Here is a 6,000-nt window from a genome sequence, read left to right as displayed (position 1 = left end):
TGATGGATACTCCACAGCCTCTCTAGGAAACCTATATGAACATTTGAGTACCCACATACAGAAAAAATAGTTTCATTATGTAGTCAAATTCTCCCATGTTCCAGTGGGTCATTTGCCTCTTGTCCTTCAGCTGTGCATATCTGAATCTGTCTCCTTTTTTCTCTATATCTCCCCGAAACACTAAATAGTTGTAGAAAGCAAAAAAAAAGGCTTACCCGGACCCTTGTTTTCTCTAGGCTGAACAAACTCACTTCTCTTATCTTCTCCTAGTATTTCATGTTCTCCAGCACTCTGACCAGTGGTCCTTCACTAGACTCACTCTAATTACGTCCATGTCTTCTCAAATTGAGAAGACCAAAACTGGACACAGCACTCTAGATTCCTTCGGTCTACTTGCCAGGAATTATCACCTCCCTTGACCTGCTATCCTCTTTCCTTTCTAGCTGAGAATGTTGCTGGCCTTCATTGTTATAAGGGTATATTGCTAGCTCATGTCCAACTTTATGTCAACCCAGATAAGTGCTTTTCTGCAAAGCTTATTTCTAGCCACTCTAGTTCCAGACAGTACTGTTTCTTGGAGTTTATTCTGGGTATTACTCTGACCTTGTTTTAGGTGTTTACCTTTGTCATTGCAGAACGCTACAAGGTTCCTTGGGCCATTTCTACAACCTGTAAGCTCCCTCTGAATAGCAATCCTGTCCCTTCAGTATACTGTGTGCTTTCTGCAGTTCAGTAAAATCTGAAAACTGGCTGGAGGTCCATTCTGTCCCATCATCTCAGTCTTTAACAAAGCTGTTAAACAACACCAGCCCTGGCATTGATCCCTGAGGGATGTTACTAGCAAGCAGCCCACCACTCAGGAGTTCAAGCAAAGATGTGTAAATGAATGACTGTGAATATATCTCTACCAACAGAAGACAAGGTTTTGCTTATGATGAAGTCTGAGTGAATGAAGCATATTATAATTCTCTGACTCAGTACTAAAATGGATTTAATTTGTATTTTTTCTATGTAGTGTGTGTGCTTGGTGGCTCTGGTCTTTAATGTTTGAAACCACTTAATGGATGGAATTCAGAGAGGTAAAAAAACCACCAAAGAAACGAAAGAAACCGCAAACCCCAAACCAGGTCAAAGTAACTAAACAACACCACTAAACAAGATACATGTCTTATCATTCTGGATCATATGAAAATATGAAGCAGACTAGGATGTCAAATTAATCCAGGGTTTGAGGAGAGTCATTATCACTTTATATATGACACAAACTAAGTATGGTGGAAACAAAATGATACATTTTTAATGGTATAAAAGTAGTCCTAATCCTCTGATGTGCATTTTCCACATAGTGTCCATTTTGGAAAGTAGATATTTTTCATTGTTATTGCTAGTTTCATGAATCAAATTCTTAGAAAAGTAGCAAGAAGCTGAGTCCAGTTGACTTAGATATCTTTCCCCTAATTGTCTAACTTTATTTTTCAAAGATAATGACATAAAAGTACAATGTAACTTATTTCATTATTACCCTACCACTTCAGTGACATAAATTGCCAAGTCTCAGGATTTAAAGCTATATACAACCATGCTAAGTGGCTAAGAAGGATTTAAGTTATTTTAATTGTTGAGAAGAGGAACAATGTTGTACATTTGAAAACAAATCCCAATGACAACTTTTTAAAAGTCTGTTATTAAAGTATGTAAATAATTTACAATGAAAAATTCAAATAAAAATACTAAAGGTGGAATTAAAACATGAAAGTAAAAATTAATTGATTTATCAAGTTTATACATTACCCATAAATAAGCTTGTATTATTCAAATTCTTATCCTAGATTCCATCTCACTTTAGCCATTTGACGGAGGCAACCAAGGCAGAAGCTCACTACTTTTGAAGATATTTTATATTAATTCCATCTAAAAATAATGGTAGTGTCTCATGTTCATTTCTTGGTGAGAAAAAGAAATAAGAAAAAATTCGGAGGCACATCTGGGGCCTTAACATAGGGATATTTTTGTCTCTTGAAATGAGACCTTGCTATTTTTCCCCCTGTAATTGAAAGTGTTATATAGCAGGTGAAGACAGCAGAAAAATTGCATAAAGATTGTAAGTGTGATATGTCTAAAAGTCATTGCATTGGGTACCAACACAGATAATATAATTGAAGTGCCAACTTGCATTACACAAAGACCATGTCATGCTGTAAACCACTTAGTGTACTGTTGGTTATCCAATCACTCTGAAAAAGAACTCCATGTACTAGAATATGAGTAACCATATAAAGGTTGTATATAGGAAAAAGTATATTCTTTAGCAGCCTCAGAATTTCAGGACCTACATACTGTTGTCCCAAATCTTGTTGTTCTGAATGTCGTCTCCAACTTGATTCCCTTTTTGAATATTTGCTTTTTGAGTAAACAGTAATTTTTCTGTTATCAGTCAGATAGGCTGCATCCTTCAGTTGACATCCCAGTCTTTTAAATAAAATCATCATCTAGATCTGGCTTTTTGTAAGCTTTCAGAAGTGTTGTAGAGGTCACAGAGCTCAAGGTGGAAAACAACTTTTGAGCCCGCAACTGTATTTGAGGTGCATATAATTTGCTATAATGCAGATACTGCTCTACAGAAAGTATGTCTAAGAGGAGAATATCACAGCAGAAGGTAAATAAATATCTTCTACTGAATTTACATATTCTGACATGAAAGATGGAAAGCGAGGAAGCTAAAAACAAAGCAGACCTTTTCAAAGCAGTGTTAAACTGCGTAGAGACTATTTCTGAGAATTCATAATTTCTAAAACCTCACCAAGTTCCAAAAGCTGCAGGGAAATCTGATAAAAATTAATTGACTCTAAGTGCTTTGATGAATTCTGAGGATTGAACCAGTTTATTGATTTATTAATGGCATGTAACTAACAATCCATTAACTATATATTCAGGATCAACATCCTTAATGCAAAGATAAATCACAATTATAGCTAAATTAGAAAATGCTAATAAACACCTACAAATATGTAAACAGCCTTGATGTGAGCTAATCCTAGCACATACACGTACACATACACACATACCTCCCCTGGATGTAGCGGTTGCCATCCACCCTTCTTGACTTTTTCATGTCACTGTCACTTCTGATGTGTCTGATGGTGAGGAGATGTCTTGAGAGGTATGCCTGTCCCTGGAGGTGGGGGTCCCGTGTGCTGTCCCCCCTCTGCCAGCCTACTGCTGGATGCTAGCTGCTTCCAGCACCCTGTGGTAGGCTGCCCTGTCTGGTCTGGATGGGGATCAGGGTGATGTTGAGACACTGTTGGCAGGGACAGACTCCCTGTGATAGCTGCTGGTTCCTCTTGCTATGTCACAAATCTCCCTACTTCCTTCATGTTTCTTTTAAGACTGGTCTCTTCCAAAATGTCTGTCATTCCCTGGTTTCTGTTTAATCCTGCTGATGGTTTTCCTCTTCTCAAATCCCCTCAGACAGTTTTGTGTGTTTTGTGTGTGCACAGCCCCCTGGTTAAACTCACCTAACTGCTGCTAAGTGGACCATTTAACAATGGTGGGGTACATGGGTGTCTCCACAACAGCCATTATCCTTCATATGAATATTTCCTTTCACAGTCAAGGGAGGTTTGATGGAGACCAGCAGGACTTAGGTAGGAGTTACACTTGGTTTTGAGAATGCTTATATGCAAGGTAAAACAATGTTTTACCAGAAAAGGAACTAACAAGGACTATCAGTTTCCTAAATAGGTACCAAGTAGGTTTTATTGTACATTCATATACTGTTTTCTTTTCACCCCTGTTCCCTTGTTTGCTCATGTTTGTAAATGAAAATTGCCCAGAGGGGTTGTTGTGGCTTAACCTCAGCCAGCAATCAAGCACCACTTGCTTACTTCCCCACCAACCGTATTGGGTAGAGAAATGGAAGGGTAAAAACCAGAAAATTTGTGCTTTGAGATAAAGGCAGTTTAATAGGGAAAGCAAAAGCTGCACATGTGAAGAAAGCAAAACAAGGAATTCCTTCACTGCTTCCCATCGGCAGGTAGGTGTTCAGCCATCTTCAGGAGAGGAGGACCCCATGGCATGTAGTGGTTACTTAGGAACACAAATGTCATTACCCCAAATGTCCTCACTCCAAATATCCTCCCCTTCTTAACTCTTTCCCACCCTTTATATACTGCACATGACACCATATGATCTGAAATGTCCCTTTGGTCAGCTGGAGTCAGCTGTCCTGGCTCTGTCTCTTCCCAGTTTCCCACACACCCCAATTTCCTTGCCAGAGTGGCAGTACAGAGAGCAGAAAAGGCCTTGGTTCTGTGTAAGCCCTGATCAGCAATAACAAAAACATCTCTATATTATCACCCCTGTTTTCAGAACAAATCCAAAACACAGCCCCATACCAGCCACTGTGAAAAAAATTAACTCTGCCCCAGCCAAGCCAGCACAGGGGCCTATTTAGTTTCCTTTTGTTGTTGCTATGACATCTGTGCAACACATCTTTTCTTTGTAATTATGTCTTGGTCTCTTTCCATGGCACTACTTTTCAGCATCTCATTCCCTAGTCTATACACACAACCAAGGTTGCCCTTTCCCAGGTGCAGAATCCAGTACTTTCCCTTGTCGAAGTTCAGATGGTTGGTGATTGCACAGCCCTCTAATTTGTCAAGGTCTCTCTGGAGGGTCTCTTTGCCCTCCAGTGAGTCAACAGCTCCTCACAATTTAGTGGGATTTTCCATGATTATATTGGGCAATGAAGTGAGACTAAGAGGCCTGTAGTTTCCAGGGTCCAGCTTCTTGCCCTTCTTAAAAATGAGGACAATGTTCAGCAGCTTCCAGTGACCTCTCTTGATTTCCAAGATCACTCAAAAATCATTGAGATAGCTTTTGCGATAACATCAGCCAGCTCTTCAAAGATTCTCATATGAATCCACACATTTGTAGGGATCCAGCTGGAGAAGCAGATCCCACATAATTTCAGGGTCAACTGTGAGCTGATCATTCTCACAGTCATGGTCGTCCAGAGCAGGGAACTGAGACCCCCTTAGTCCGTCATTCATGTTGAAGACAGAGGCAGTGTTAAACACCTCTGCCTTGTCTCTGTCCCTGTTTGTGAAGTGACCATCCTCATCCTCTAGCAGGATGATGTTATTTCTACACTGCCTTTTGTCAGTAATGTCTTTGAAAAAACTCATTTTATTGTCCTCCACATTTCTGGTCAGCTTCAGCTCCAGTTGAGCTTTGGTTGCATGAATTTTCTTCCTACAGTGGCAAGCAGCATCTCTGTATTCTTCCCACACCACTTGTCCATAGACTTCCCTGTGAGTTGAGTCTGGTCTGCATATCAGGTCCTGTATTCCCCTTAGAAGGGAGTCTCCTGTTACAACTAGTTTTCTTCTTAACAGAGTTGGTTGTGATGCAGGGTACAGACAGTGTTGCTTTAGGAGGTCCAGAAGGACCTTCACCCACCTCATCAGTTGTCTGCCCTTCTAGTTCCAGGGCCTCATACCTGTTGTAGAAGATGCCAGTTCCATTTGTTAAGCCTTCTGAAGGAGAGGGAACCTTCCTCATGCTGTGTGCAGTGACCTGCTAGCAGCCTTGATCTTCTACAGACCCTTGACTAATTACCCTGCAGGCTTCTGAGGCTAACGGCCTCTCCATTACAGTGGATGTTGGACACTCCTGAGAGTCTTGATACTGTGGTGTCTCTGTAAGTAACTGGGCAATTTCTTGTTTGTTCACTCAAACACTACATAACCTATTCAGTTCTTTCTGTAGCTTCCTCACCTGAGACACAGCTCTTCAACCACAGCACACCTTCTGCAGAAGAACAGTTTGTCTGCCCCAACCTCACAGAAAGGTATCAGGCACTCCTGGCAACCTGTGACCTGGAGAGCTACATCTGTCATCAGCAGAGTTGTCTGGCTGGAAGCCTCTGACAAGGCTGGTTCAGTGACTCCAGCTGCTGCAAGGAAATGAACTCTGTGGTGCATCAAAATCATAACTGAA

The sequence above is a fragment of the Chiroxiphia lanceolata genome, chromosome 2, assembly GCF_009829145.1.
Source record: "Chiroxiphia lanceolata isolate bChiLan1 chromosome 2, bChiLan1.pri, whole genome shotgun sequence".
NCBI classification, from domain to species: domain Eukaryota; kingdom Metazoa; phylum Chordata; class Aves; order Passeriformes; family Pipridae; genus Chiroxiphia; species Chiroxiphia lanceolata.
Note: the sequence above shows the minus strand (reverse complement) of the source record.